Source organism: Loxodonta africana, chromosome 3 (genome assembly GCF_030014295.1).
Source record: "Loxodonta africana isolate mLoxAfr1 chromosome 3, mLoxAfr1.hap2, whole genome shotgun sequence".
Taxonomy (NCBI): domain Eukaryota; kingdom Metazoa; phylum Chordata; class Mammalia; order Proboscidea; family Elephantidae; genus Loxodonta; species Loxodonta africana.
Window position 1 is genome coordinate 149,415,442 of NC_087344.1, and position 13,676 is coordinate 149,429,117.

General features: G+C 47.3%; 4 long non-coding RNA genes and 2 other non-coding genes across 6 annotated transcripts; 3 read left to right on the plus strand and 3 right to left on the minus strand.

The window, feature by feature from the left end:
- Nucleotides 1–5,519: 5,519 nt before the first annotated feature.
- Nucleotides 5,520–6,553, minus strand: LOC135230769 (uncharacterized). The gene is made up of 2 exons (XR_010321477.1): nucleotides 6,440–6,553; nucleotides 5,520–6,079 (listed from the first exon to the last, which is right to left on the minus strand). It is a non-coding gene; the product is annotated as an uncharacterized LOC135230769 (long non-coding RNA).
- Nucleotides 6,554–6,688: 135 nt separating this feature from the next.
- LOC135230912 (U1 spliceosomal RNA) lies at nucleotides 6,689–6,852 on the minus strand. Its single transcript, XR_010321637.1, has one exon. It is a non-coding gene; the product is annotated as a U1 spliceosomal RNA (small nuclear RNA).
- Nucleotides 6,853–7,039: 187 nt separating this feature from the next.
- On the plus strand, nucleotides 7,040–9,737 carry LOC135230772 (uncharacterized). Its single transcript, XR_010321479.1, has 2 exons — nucleotides 7,040–8,392; nucleotides 9,024–9,737. It is a non-coding gene; the product is annotated as an uncharacterized LOC135230772 (long non-coding RNA).
- A 438-nt stretch (nucleotides 9,738–10,175) lies between these two features.
- On the minus strand, nucleotides 10,176–12,873 carry LOC135230773 (uncharacterized). The gene is made up of 2 exons (XR_010321480.1): nucleotides 11,521–12,873; nucleotides 10,176–10,889 (listed from the first exon to the last, which is right to left on the minus strand). It is a non-coding gene; the product is annotated as an uncharacterized LOC135230773 (long non-coding RNA).
- LOC135230770 (uncharacterized) lies at nucleotides 11,774–13,632 on the plus strand. Its single transcript, XR_010321478.1, has 2 exons — nucleotides 11,774–12,928; nucleotides 13,341–13,632. It is a non-coding gene; the product is annotated as an uncharacterized LOC135230770 (long non-coding RNA).
- LOC135230913 (U1 spliceosomal RNA) lies at nucleotides 13,061–13,224 on the plus strand. Its single transcript, XR_010321638.1, has one exon. It is a non-coding gene; the product is annotated as a U1 spliceosomal RNA (small nuclear RNA).
- Nucleotides 13,633–13,676: the final 44 nt, after the last annotated feature.

Sequence of the window (13,676 nt, forward strand, 5' to 3'; positions counted from 1 at the left end):
TAGAGAGATAGTATTCTGACAGTGAGAAGATAATGTCCTATTTACTTAAATTCCCCGAGGCCCTGGGTGGCAAAAGCAGTTAAACGCTTGACTACTAGCCCAAAGGTTGGTGTTTCAAATCCACCCAGAGGCATCTTGGAAGACACACCTGGCAGTCTGCTTCCTAAAGATCACAGCTTTGAAAGCCCTATGGAGCAGTTCCACTCGGCACACAGAGGGTGGTGATGAGTAGGAATCCACTTGACAGCAACTAACAACAACAGCACTTACAGTCTCCACCATCATCGAAAGAGAGGGCAGCTTAAGGATCTTCCTAATTTTCCATTCTCCTGATGCATGTCAGGTGCAAATCCGAGGCAGAGAGAGAGCTAATGCTGTCTGCCCAGGAAGGAGGTGTAAGAGAGGCCTTGAGGAAAGGGGTGGGGGAAGAGGAAACTGAAGCCACCGACTCAGAGCTTCTTGTCAAGCAGACTAGCGAATTGAAGTCAGCCAGACACAGGGTTGAAAGAACAGAAAGTTTTCTTCACAGTTGCAAACTGGGAGACAGGCAGGGCCTCGTGACCTAAGGCTGCCAGCTCCCTGACCCAGGGCAGATTTGCTTCTTTCATAGAGAGAAAAAAAAAAAGAGAGTGACATACATATGTATGAACAAGGAGGGGAGGATCTTCAGTCTTTTAATGCATGCTCAGTCCACATAATTTTAGTGAATGGGTTTTTGCACAGGGCTCTAGAAATACTGCACACAGCCCTGAAAACAAGGCGATGGCTGGCTACCGCCAACCCAGGAAGGTCCTATAGCGCATAGATTCAGAGTCAGTGCCAAGAGAAGACAAGAAACCTGGCATTCGACTAATCACCACGGTGAAGTGCTGTAAAAGTTGTAACAAAAATGTAACAAGAGTAGACTTTTCTGAAAAACAGCTATTATGGATGGTTAATAACCCTTAATAACCTTTTCATGACTGCCTGCTTCAAAACTGGAGCCAGAAAAATAAAGAGGCTGCTTTTGGGCAAGGGGTGCTGTAAAAAGGTGGGAAAAGTAGCATCAGCATCAGAACCTTTCAGAATTCAAGGGGGATAATGACCAGGATCAGCCCAAAGCTGATTCCCATGCGGTGGCAGTCAGACATACCACCAGCCTCCAAACTTTTTACCAATTCTGACATCATCCACCCCTCCCACGGCACTCTCTACTTCTCTTTGGGGTTCAATGATCTGTTCCCATGGCCACACAGAACCACACTTATAGTTTAGTGGTTTATTAAGGAAGTAACAGGGTACAACTCAGGATCAGGATCAGAAAGCATACAGGCAAAGTCTCCCTTCTTCAGTGTAGGACATCTCTCTCAGCTCCTCTCAGCCATTCAGGGCTCCTCTCGGCCCCCTCAGGACAGGCTCCTCTTGGCTCCGCTGTCTGTCGCCACTGTTCTGCCACTGGGCCCCTTCAGGCCTGTCACCATCTTCAGCGTTATCGCCCTTGACCTGTGTTACAGCTCTTTTAAGAGGTTCTTTACCTCTTCTCTCTCTCTCTGCTTCTTCGCACTTCTTTCTTCTTCTGCTTCTTCCTGTCTAAAAAAACCTCTGTGGGGTATACTGTGCATATATATATATATACATACACACACACACACACACACACACAAATTCCTCCTCGGTTTCAAGGCATGGCCCTCCCACCGAGGCCATGAATTGAACAATCCCCTCTTGGTAGGCCAGAGATACTTCATTTGCATAGTAGCCTACAGATACTCCATTTGCATAGCCTATAGTCACCACATTTGCATGGTATATTGACCAATCCGGCAAGGTGCATCCTAATTACAGGGCAGACTGCATGCAACTCAGGGCCAGACAAAAAGTATCAAACCTCAACTTGTTTACAGCTTGCTCAGGAAATGTCAGTCAGCCTGAAGAAAAATAACAAACCCTCTGGGGGTAGAAAACTAGGGCAAAGGTAATGCCTCAGGCCTTAGCTGTTTTACCAAGAACCAAGGCAAAAAGGTCACTTAAGGGATCTCATGTCACCGCAGGTGTGTTGGGGTGGTATCTGGAGAAATTGTCTGGTAATAGGTGTAGGACTTGGAAGCAAGACATCAAGCACGCCAGCTGTCACCCTAGGAAAGAAATCTGAGGAAAGTTTAGACGTGGAAAGGGCATTTGATGAAGTGTTGCCACCAGGCTTATGATACCAACGCTCTTTCTCATCTCTACAAAGAAGGCATCAAAGTGGGCTTGATGTGCTTGTTATGCATGGTGGGTATGAATATGGAATTAAATACATACTTATTCATATTAAAATACTCATCCTTGTACCACCTAAAACTATCTCAAGTACTAGCAGTGGTGCCCATACCACATACTGGGAAACCGGCTATTGAAAAGTAAAAAAACGAGCCCCACCTGGGGGTACAAAGTTATTTGCTGTGACGGAATCTCCTAATGCGACGTCTCAGGCCAAGGGCTCAAAAAACCCACTAAGTGCCAAGGAAACACAGCCCATCGTAATTCTTCCGAGAAGAATCAGAGAGCCAGAGGGATCTCCAGAAACTATCCCAGGCACCCTCTCATTTACAGACAGAGAAACAGGCTCTGAGTTGAGGTCCAGGACTTGCCCAAGGCATGTGGCAAGGCTGGCGCAGATGCAGCAGTTCTTGGTCTCCCTGAGTCTGGGAAGATGTAGCTAGGATGCAGGTGGATTCACTCAGGACAAGGCCCCAGCACAAGAGCCTACTGGTGGGACATTTGAGACTGAGACCCAGGACCTAAGGGCTGTATATTTTCAGAGTGATTCTACCAGAAAGCCCATTCTTATACTCCCAGGTCAATGAGGAATTCCCAGTCTCTGTCCTTTTATTAAGACCAATGTTCCAGTCCCCAAATCCTGGGCACTTTTTCTACCTTACACCTTCTTTGTTTTTAAGCTGATTTTGAAACGTAAAATTCTCAGGCATAAAGGAATTTAACAGCTAATTTCTTTCAACATCCACTGAATTCACCTGACATCTTCACCGGCTGGTTGGAATCCACATTCTTCCTTTTTTTTTTTTTTTCCCCTCACTGTAAACTATAACTCCACAGCAATATCAATTTCTCAGTGGAAAAGAATCTAGCTAAGCAATCAAGAAATGCACATAAGTTGCAGGGATTTATTGTAATGGAACAGAAGTCTGACAAGCAAACAAAATGTTCTGACTGTTCAGCAACTGACCACCAATCTCTGGGTGTCTTCACGTGACTTGAGGGTCTGAAATTTAAGTCAACAGGAGCTGGAGCTTCTTGAAGCTGGAAATCATTTATGAGGAGGAACATGTCTTTGCTACTGGGGACTGTGGGTTCTGGGTAAATATTAAAAATAGAAGCCCCAAAGCCACTAAGTCTGGACTGAGATAACAGATAAAGTCAGAGACCACAATTAGTAGCTAATGAAGAACTCTGAAAGACAGGGAGAGCTGTATGCAAAGGTACTCTCCACCTGTCATCTCCTATAGGTTCTGGGTCTTCTCTGCAAAGAGAAGAGTGTTTGAATTCTTAGTAACACCTGGCCGTGGACCTCCATGCAGGGCCAGCCTCATGGGCACATGACCTGTACAGTCACCGAGGGCCCCACGCTCAGAAGGATCCTCGCGCTTGGTTTAATGTTCTGCTGTCATCGTCTGGGGGAATTATTTAGAAGTTTATCTTTGAACTTGTGTTTTGTAAGTGAAATTCAGTTAGACAAGGAAGCGGGCACGTGAGTAGAGGAAACGCACAATACATCTGTCTGCCGCAGTTCCTCGCTGGCTCATTTACATACAGCAATCTTGATAACCCCATGAGCACAGAATTAAGGTGCACAGACAATGCATGGAGGTTCAGCGAGACTCAAAGTCACTACTAGGTGTCAAGCACAAGACAAGGCAGAGTCAAGGCATGACAGATTCAGACAGTTTAAAAAAAAAAAAAAAGATCCTTTTTTACGTTCCGATCCTTTATTACTTACGTGGGCAGTGAAAGGAAAAGTTGTCAAAGCTGCCAGCTCCTCATGGCCCTCTCCTAAGTCGACGCTCAAAAAAGGTGGCCAGATGATGGCAACATAAGTAGGTGGACGGTCTGTTGCTGAGCAATCAAGGCCTCACTGCAGCTGAGCAGTTTTATATCCCGTGGCTGTGCCCTAAGGAGGGCTAGGTGCAAAGTCCCACCCCTCACTGGAAGCAGGGAGGTGGACGGGAAAACTGTCTAGAGGAGGCCTCCCACAAAAAAGAGAGGCAGATGAGAAAAGGGTCAAGCTCCTCACAAGACTGTCTATCCTATGTTCCCGGGTGGAGGACTTGGTGTCTCCGTCATCTAGTGCTGCCGTAACAGAAGTACCACAAGCAGATGGCTTTAACAAAGAGAAGTTTATTCTCTCACAGTCTAGTAGGCTACAACCGCAAATTCAGGGTGTCAGCTCCAGGGGTTGGCTTTCTCTCTTGGTCGTCTCTGGAGGAAGATTCCTTGTGACCCAGGGACCCTAGGGCCAAAGCATTCGCTCTGCTCCCGCTGTTGCTTTCTTGGTGGTATGAGGTCCCCATTCTCTGCTTCCTTCTCTTTATCTTTTGAGAGCTAAAAGGTGGTGCAGGCCACACCCTGGGGAAACTCCCTTCACACTGGATCAGGGATGTGACCTGGCTAAGGGTGGTGTTACAATCCCACCCTAATCCTCTTTTAACAAAAAATTACAATCACATGATGGAGGATAACCACAGAACACTGGGAATGGTGGCCTAACCAAGTTGACACCTGTTTTGGGGGGGACACAATTCAATCCATGATACTTGGGTTCTGGCCTATGTGGACATGTACAAGGTGGTCAGAACACCACGGCAGAGCCGTTGCCCTGCACGAGGCGTGTCTAAAACTGAAGGGGGCACTGACAGCCCTGGGAAGAAATGCTTTCTTGTCAACCAGAAGTTGTTTCAGGATCTTCGGGCTTTGAAAACAGACGGGATGTTTTTTACTGACATTAAAAAGAGCACCAGCCATGGAATTCTCTCTCCCTCTAGGGTTAGGTATTGAATTGTGTCCCCCAAAGAGGTATCTCGAAGTCCTAACCCCTGTACCTGTGAACGTGACCTTGTTTGGGGTAATAAGGTCTTTGTCTGAAGATAAACCCACCGCAGTGGAGTCAATTCCGACTCATAGCGACTTTATAGGATCAAGAAGAAAACTGCCCCGTAGGGTTTCCAAGGCTGTAAATGTGCGTGTGTGTGTGTGTGTGTGTGTTTTAGGTGAAAGTTTACAGCACAAATTAGCTTCTCGTTCAAAAATTTATACACAAATTGTTTTGTGACATTGGTTGCAATCCCTCTAATGTGTCAGCATTCTCCTCTTTTCCCTTTACACTCCGGGTTCCCCGTGTCTTTTCGTCCAGGTTTCCTGTCCCTTCCTGCCTTCTTGTCTTTGTTTTGGGGCAGGTGTTGCCCATGAGTTCTCCTATACTCGATGGAATTAAGAAGCTCATTCCTCACGTGTTATTGTTTGTTTTATAGCCCTGTCTACTCTTTCTGTTGTTGTTTTTTTTTTTTTTAATTGTACTTTAGATGAAGGTTTACAGAGCAAAGTAGCTTCTCATTTAAAAAAAATTAATACGCGTGTTGTTTTGTACATTGGTTGCCAACCCCATGACAACACTCTCCCCTTCTCGACCCGGGGTTCCCCATTACCAGCTTTCCTGTCCTCTCCTGCCTTCTAGCCCTTGCCCTAGTGTTTTTCCAGTCTGTGTCAGACCAGTAAGCTTGGTCTTTTGTGAATGTGTGTGAGTTGGAATTTTGTTCTACATTTTTCTCTGGCTCTGTCTGGGACCCTCTATGGTGATCCCTGTCAGAGCAGTCGGTGGTGGCAGCTGGACACCATCTAGTTGTGCTAGACTCAGGCTGTGGTACTCATGGTCCATTAGGCCTTTGGACTAATCTTCCCCTTGTGTCTTTGGTTTTCTTCATTCTCAAGGCTGTAAATCTTTACTGGAAGCCGACTGCCACTTGTTTCTCCCACTCTTTGAAGAGAGTTATCAGTTAAGTAACACCAGAGAAGGGTGGGTCCTAGTTCTAATCCTTTCTGAGTGCTGTTTCATAAAAGAGAAGAGCACAGAGGGTCAGGCACAGGAGGAACAGACCAACGAAAGCCCAGAAACCAAGGAAGGCCCTTCCCCCAGGAGCCCACGAGCCCACGAGGAGGATAGCCCCGCCAAGGAAGGCCCTTCCCCCAGGAGCCCACGAGCCCACGAGGAGGATAGCCCCGCCGACGCCCTAATTTGGGACTCCTACCCCCTTTTTTTTTTTTACCCCCTAGGGCACTGAGGTGAATAAACACGTGGCTCTTGAAAGCCAGAAACTTAGCTGCATTTTCACCGTAACAGGTCTTCCTACGAAATTTTGAGCAACGCTACCAACGACCCAGTAGAGAACCTCAGCCGTCTTCTTACAGGGATGCCCCGTAATTAAGGAGCAAAGTGGTTTTGCCATACGCAGACGTTTTTTCCACATGTGCTGATGGTCGACTCGCCTTTCCCGCGAAGAAAAACAGCAACGTCGATCGCACTACTTGCCCGGAAGTAACTAAGTGGTGGAGAAAGCAAACCCACAAAGACCGGATAGCTCGACGGAAACTCCACGCCTGAAAAAGCTTGGAGACTACAGAAAAAGTCTAATCTATCTTTCCAGACCAGAAAAACCAGGGGAAAGCGCGAACGCAGTCCCCCACTACCACAAATTATGCAGTCGAGTTTCCCACATTTGGGGAAATCGCAGGGGGCAGCACATCCGGAGTGCAATGGATAAGCCTCGCCCTGGGAAAACCACCTTCGTGATCATGGTATCTCCCCTGCCAGGTAAGTATGAGTTTCTCTTCTGCCGCCCCCACGCAGCCTCGCACTCCTTACTCTTTTCGCAGACGGTCATTTCGCTAGCCTCACTCCCGACCCCTCAGAGCCCTTCTACGCTCCTACAGCACACAATTTCATGGACAGACCTGGACTTCTTCCCACACCACGAACAGTCATAACGTGTTTAAGCAGTACACGCCGATCCAGCAGCCACTGCGCTTCCGTATCTACATAAGACACTGCCCGGTCAGTGACATCACCGACCGCGCTCTTCCCGCCTACCCACGGCCCGCCCCCTCCCCGCGTTTTCCTCCTCCCGTTCCTCCCAGACGGCCAATGAGCGGGCCGGCAGCCCGAGGAAGAAGTGACGTCTCCCTTCCCCCTCCCCAGCGGCCACCGTTTACGCGGCGAGCCGAGTCGGGGGCCTGGCCCAGCCGCGTCTCTCCCGGACTGCGCGGCTTCTTCACTTCTCCTTCCCCACGCCCCTTTGGCTTTCGGCTGAAGCCTGTGCAACTTTCTCGGAATAATGAGTGGCTCTTAACACGTAGAATAGAACAAAAATTGATATTAGCCCTGACCTCGGGATCATTTTTTTCCATGGCATAGAATGTATCCTTTTTTTTTTTTTTTTTCCCCGAAGGCACCTTACGGAGACCAAGACGAGTGTGTTACCTAGAGAATTTGCAGCCATCCACCCATCACAGAGACAAACATGTTTAAACACGTTTTGTGTGGAATACACCCGTGCATGTATGAACTGGAACCCTAGCAGCAGTACTTTTTGACTTAACCCTCCTGTTACTCAGTGACATTGGTTACACTTTTCACAATGTGTCAGCATTCTCGTTATTTCCTTTGTGACGGTTCTGTTTCCATCAGTTCCCTGGCCCTCCTTACCTTCATCATCGTCGGCCTAGGGTGAATTTTGACTGTTAGGTCTCATTATTTAGAGGAGCACAGTAGTCGCAGGTGATATTTATTTTATGAGCCACTCTGTGTTTGGGCTGATAGGTGAACACCAGGAGTGGTTTGAGATCCAAGGACAAAGGGTATCCCAGGGGGATAGTCTCAGGCGTTCCTCTGGTCTCCACGGGTCCAATAAGTATTGACTTTTTTTTTTTTTTAGGAATTTGAGTTTTGTTCTATGTTTTTCTCCCATGCTATCCTGGACCATCTATTGTATTTGTATCCCTGGTGGGAACGGTCGGTAATGGTAGCCGGGCACCATCTCGGTATTCTGCTCTCTAGGTAGATGAGGCTGTGCTCCCTGTAGACTAGTTTCGTCTTTGGAGTCTTTGGTTTCCTTTTTCTCTTTTGCTCCTCTTTATTTTTCTTAAGATAAAAATCCTCTGGGACAACTTTCTTGGCATTCTGACCTAGTGAAAAAACCTGGCGTCACCCTACAGTGAAGCTCAAAGTTGGCAAAGTCCACTCACTCAGGGTTTTCTATCTGCTTTTTAGGTCTCTGCTCTTAACTAGAGGATGACCAGATTTACCCAGATTTACCTGAGAAAATCATCTCATACCAGCCACGGCTCTGACGGGAAACAGAAGGTACATGCAAACTCAGTGATTCAAAGAGAGTTTTATGAAGGGAATATTTAATTCTGTGAGATGTGAGGGCAGGATCAAAAGAACTCAGCATAGGATAGTGAAGCACCTGGGAGCTGGAAACTGCAGGGAGGCCATTAACACCTCCAGGCCTGGATGGGGGTGGGTGGGGAAGGAGGGTGGAGGATTATTTACTAGACCCTGGGAGACCCAGAGCCTTGGCGAGGGTCACAGGACAGGCCTGTGGTCTCTGGAAGAGGAATGAGCAAGTGACAGCCAAACCTAGCCCTGGCGGGGAGGGGAGGGAGCCCTAGGGGATTTAAAAATACCAGGAACTCTCTACTCCTACCCTTTGATTACCTTCCTCTACCTCCAGTTGGCCATACCCAACAGGAACCATGAGGGCAAGGAAGTCCAGGAGATGAAGTAGAGAAAATATATTTTCCTTAGTGTCGTAGTATTAAAATACAGGGAATATATTTTCTAGTTTTTTATATAGCTGTATAAGCTGTAATTAGTCTGTAGTCTTTGAAACGTATTTACTTGCTCTAAAATCTGTCTCATGATTGTTCCTTTAAAGAAAAATGAGGCAATCAATTGTTTTATTGTTGATTAAACTATGTTCCTCTCCCAGGGAGAAAAACACACAAGACTGAGATAGCTGAACAAAGCTTAGGTCCACCTCAAAGAGAAGTCAACATTCCTGAAAATCTCTAAACCCTGAGAGAAACCAGGATGGCGTGAAGAGACTGGCAAGACTCTCCGATGACATGATGAGACTTACGAGGCTTCAATGGTAGATCACTTTATCGTCAAGTCCACCTCAAAGAAAAGTCAGGATCCCTGGAAATCTCTAAACCCTAACCTTCTCCCTATAAAGCCCTCCAGTTAGCCCTTTAGAGTTAGACCGGATTTGGGAGAAATTTAACCCCCTCTGTCTCTTGGACACCGGTGTTCAATAAAGCCCTCTTGGTGCTTACCTCCTCCTGTCTCAGTATTGGCTTTATAGCATGCGGCTGGAATCTGCGATGTGCAGTAACAGAGATGCTGCCTGTGGAGATCAGATTGAGTTGTTCCTTCCTTGCTCTTGCTGCCTTTTTCCCTTGGAAGTATCTTTGACAGTGTTCCTACAACTCTACTATCATGGTTTTAATTTCCGAGATATTTGTTTGCTGAATGCGCCTTTCTTCCCTTTTTTAATTTTTTATCGTGCTTTAGGTGAGCGTTTACAGCTCAAGTTAATTCCTCATACAAAAATATGGGCTCAAACATAGCAAATATTGTCAGGATGACGCAGGAATGGGCACTGTTACGTCCTGTTGTACACGGGGTCGCTATGAGCCAGAGATGACTTGACGGCAGCTACCAACGTAACAATGCATAGGTCAAATATTGCACCCATGAAACAAGAACTGGTTGGAAAAAAGAAAGGAGCGGAGGCGGGGCCAAGACTGCAGAGTGGTCAGAGGCTTCCTGCAGTCCCTCTTACAACAAAGACCCCCCAGAAAAGTGAATCCATTTTACACAACCATCTAGGAGCCCTGAACATCAAAGTTGAGGAGTCAGACTGAGCAGCAGGAGGAGGGAGAGACAGTTCAGAAGACCTGAGGATTTGCCAGACCTGACCTGGCTGGCACCCTGCAGGCTGGATCAGCTGATGCTGCAGGGCTGACTACTCTGCTGTCTTGGGCCCGCCTCCGCTCCTTTCTTTTTTCCAACCAGTTCTTGTTTCATGGGTGCAATATTTGACCTATGCGTTGTTACGTTGGTAGCTGCCGTCAAGTCATCTCTGGCTCATAGCGACCCCGTGTACAACAGGACGTAACAGTGCCCATTCCTGCGTCATCCTGACAATATTTGCTATGTTTGAGCCCATATTTTTGTATGAGGAATTAACTTGAGCTGTAAACGCTCACCTAAAGCACGATAAAAAATTAAAAAAGGGAAGAAAGGCGCATTCAGCAAACAAATATCTCGGAAATTAAAACCATGATAGTAGAGTTGTAGGAACACTGTCAAAGATACTTCCAAGGGAAAAAGGCAGCAAGAGCAAGGAAGGAACAACTCAATCTGATCTCCACAGGCAGCATCTCTGTTACTGCACATCGCAGATTCCAGCCGCATGCTATAAAGCCAATACTGAGACAGGAGGAGGTAAGCACCAAGAGGGCTTTATTGAACACCGGTGTCCAAGAGACAGAGGGGGTTAAATTTCTCCCAAATCCGGTCTAACTCTAAAGGGCTAACTGGAGGGCTTTATAGGGAGAAGGTTAGGGTTTAGAGATTTCCAGGGATCCTGACTTTTCTTTGAGGTGGACTTGACGATAAAGTGATCTACCATTGAAGCCTCGTAAGTCTCATCATGTCATCGGAGAGTCTTGCCAGTCTCTTCACGCCATCCTGGTTTCTCTCAGGGTTTAGAGATTTTCAGGAATGTTGACTTCTCTTTGAGGTGGACCTAAGCTTTGTTCAGCTATCTCAGTCTTGTGTGTTTTTCTCCCTGGGAGAGGAACATAGTTTAATCAACAATAAAACAATTGATTGCCTCATTTTTCTTTAAAGGAACAATCATGAGACAGATTTTAGAGCAAGTAAATACGTTTCAAAGACTACAGACTAATTACAGCTTATACAGCTATATAAAAAACTAGAAAATATATTCCCTGTATTTTAATACTACGACACTAAGGAAAATATATTTTCTCTACTTCATCTCCTGGACTTCCTTGCCCTCATGGTTCCTGTTGGGTATGGCCAACTGGAGGTAGAGGAAGGTAATCAAAGGGTAGGAGTAGAGAGTTCCTGGTATTTTTAAATCCCCTAGGGCTCCCTCCCCTCCCCGCCAGGGCTAGGTTTGGCTGTCACTTGCTCATTCCTCTTCCAGAGACCACAGGCCTGTCCTGTGACCCTCGCCAAGGCTCTGGGTCTCCCAGGGTCTAGTAAATAATCCTCCACCCTCCTTCCCCACCCACCCCCATCCAGGCCTGGAGGTGTTAATGGCCTCCCTGCAGTTTCCAGCTCCCAGGTGCTTCACTATCCTATGCTGAGTTCTTTTGATCCTGCCCTCACATCTCACAGAATTAAATATTCCCTTCATAAAACTCTCTTTGAATCACTGAGTTTGCATGTACCTTCTGTTTCCCGTCAGAGCCGTGGCTGGTATGAGATGATTTTCTCAGGTAAATCTGGGTAAATCTGGTCATCCTCTAGTTAAGAGCAGAGACCTAAAAAGCAGATAGAAAACCCTGAGTGAGTGGACTTTGCCAACTTTGAGCTTCACTGTAGGGTGACGCCAGGTTTTTTCACTAGGTCAGAATGCCAAGAAAGTTGTCCCAGAGGATTTTTATCTTAAGAAAAATAAAGAGGAGCAAAAGAGAAAAAGGAAACCAAAGACTCCAAAGACGAAACTAGTCTACAGGGAGCACAGCCTCATCTACCTAGAGAGCAGAATACCGAGATGGTGCCCGGCTACCATTACCGACCGTTCCCACCAGGGATACAAATACAATAGATGGTCCAGGATAGCATGGGAGAAAAACATAGAACAAAACTCAAATTCCTAAAAAAAAAAAAAGTCAATACTTATTGGACCCGTGGAGACCAGAGGAACGCCTGAGACTATCCCCCTGGGATACCCTTTGTCCTTGGATCTCAAACCACTCCTGGTGTTCACCTATCAGCCCAAACACAGAGTGGCTCATAAAATAAATATCACCTGCGACTACTGTGCTCCTCTAAATAATGAGACCTAACAGTCAAAATTCACCCTAGGCCGACGATGATGAAGGTAAGGAGGGCCAGGGAACTGATGGAAACAGAACCGTCACAAAGGAAATAACGAGAATGCTGACACATTGTGAAAAGTGTAACCAATGTCACTGAGTAACAGGAGGGTTAAGTCAAAAAGTACTGCTGCTAGGGTTCCAGTTCATACATGCACGGGTGTATTCCACACAAAACGTGTTTAAACATGTTTGTCTCTGTGATGGGTGGATGGCTGCAAATTCTCTAGGTAACACACTCGTCTTGGTCTCCGTAAGGTGCCTTCGGGGAAAAAAAAAAAAAAAAAAGGATACATTCTATGCCATGGAAAAAAATGATCCCGAGGTCAGGGCTAATATCAATTTTTGTTCTATTCTACGTGTTAAGAGCCACTCATTATTCCGAGAAAGTTGCACAGGCTTCAGCCGAAAGCCAAAGGGGCGTGGGGAAGGAGAAGTGAAGAAGCCGCGCAGTCCGGGAGAGACGCGGCTGGGCCAGGCCCCCGACTCGGCTCGCCGCGTAAACGGTGGCCGCTGGGGAGGGGGAAGGGAGACGTCACTTCTTCCTCGGGCTGCCGGCCCGCTCATTGGCCGTCTGGGAGGAACGGGAGGAGGAAAACGCGGGGAGGGGGCGGGCCGTGGGTAGGCGGGAAGAGCGCGGTCGGTGATGTCACTGACCGGGCAGTGTCTTATGTAGATACGGAAGCGCAGTGGCTGCTGGATCGGCGTGTACTGCTTAAACACGTTATGACTGTTCGTGGTGTGGGAAGAAGTCCAGGTCTGTCCATGAAATTGTGTGCTGTAGGAGCGTAGAAGGGCTCTGAGGGGTCGGGAGTGAGGCTAGCGAAATGACCGTCTGCGAAAAGAGTAAGGAGTGCGAGGCTGCGTGGGGGCGGCAGAAGAGAAACTCATACTTACCTGGCAGGGGAGATACCATGATCACGAAGGTGGTTTTCCCAGGGCGAGGCTTATCCATTGCACTCCGGATGTGCTGCCCCCTGCGATTTCCCCAAATGTGGGAAACTCGACTGCATAATTTGTGGTAGTGGGGGACTGCGTTCGCGCTTTCCCCTGGTTTTTCTGGTCTGGAAAGATAGATTAGACTTTTTCTGTAGTCTCCAAGCTTTTTCAGGCGTGGAGTTTCCGTCGAGCTATCCGGTCTTTGTGGGTTTGCTTTCTCCACCACTTAGTTACTTCCGGGCAAGTAGTGCGATCGACGTTGCTGTTTTTCTTCGCGGGAAAGGCGAGTCGACCATCAGCACATGTGGAAAAAACGTCTGCGTATGGCAAAACCACTTTGCTCCTTAATTACGGGGCATCCCTGTAAGAAGACGGCTGAGGTTCTCTACTGGGTCGTTGGTAGCGTTGCTCAAAATTTCGTAGGAAGACCTGTTACGGTGAAAATGCAGCTAAGTTTCTGGCTTTCAAGAGCCACGTGTTTATTCACCTCAGTGCCCTAGGGGGTAAAAAAAAAAAAGGGGGTAGGAGTCCCAAATTAGGGCGTCGGCGGGGCTATCCTCCTCGTG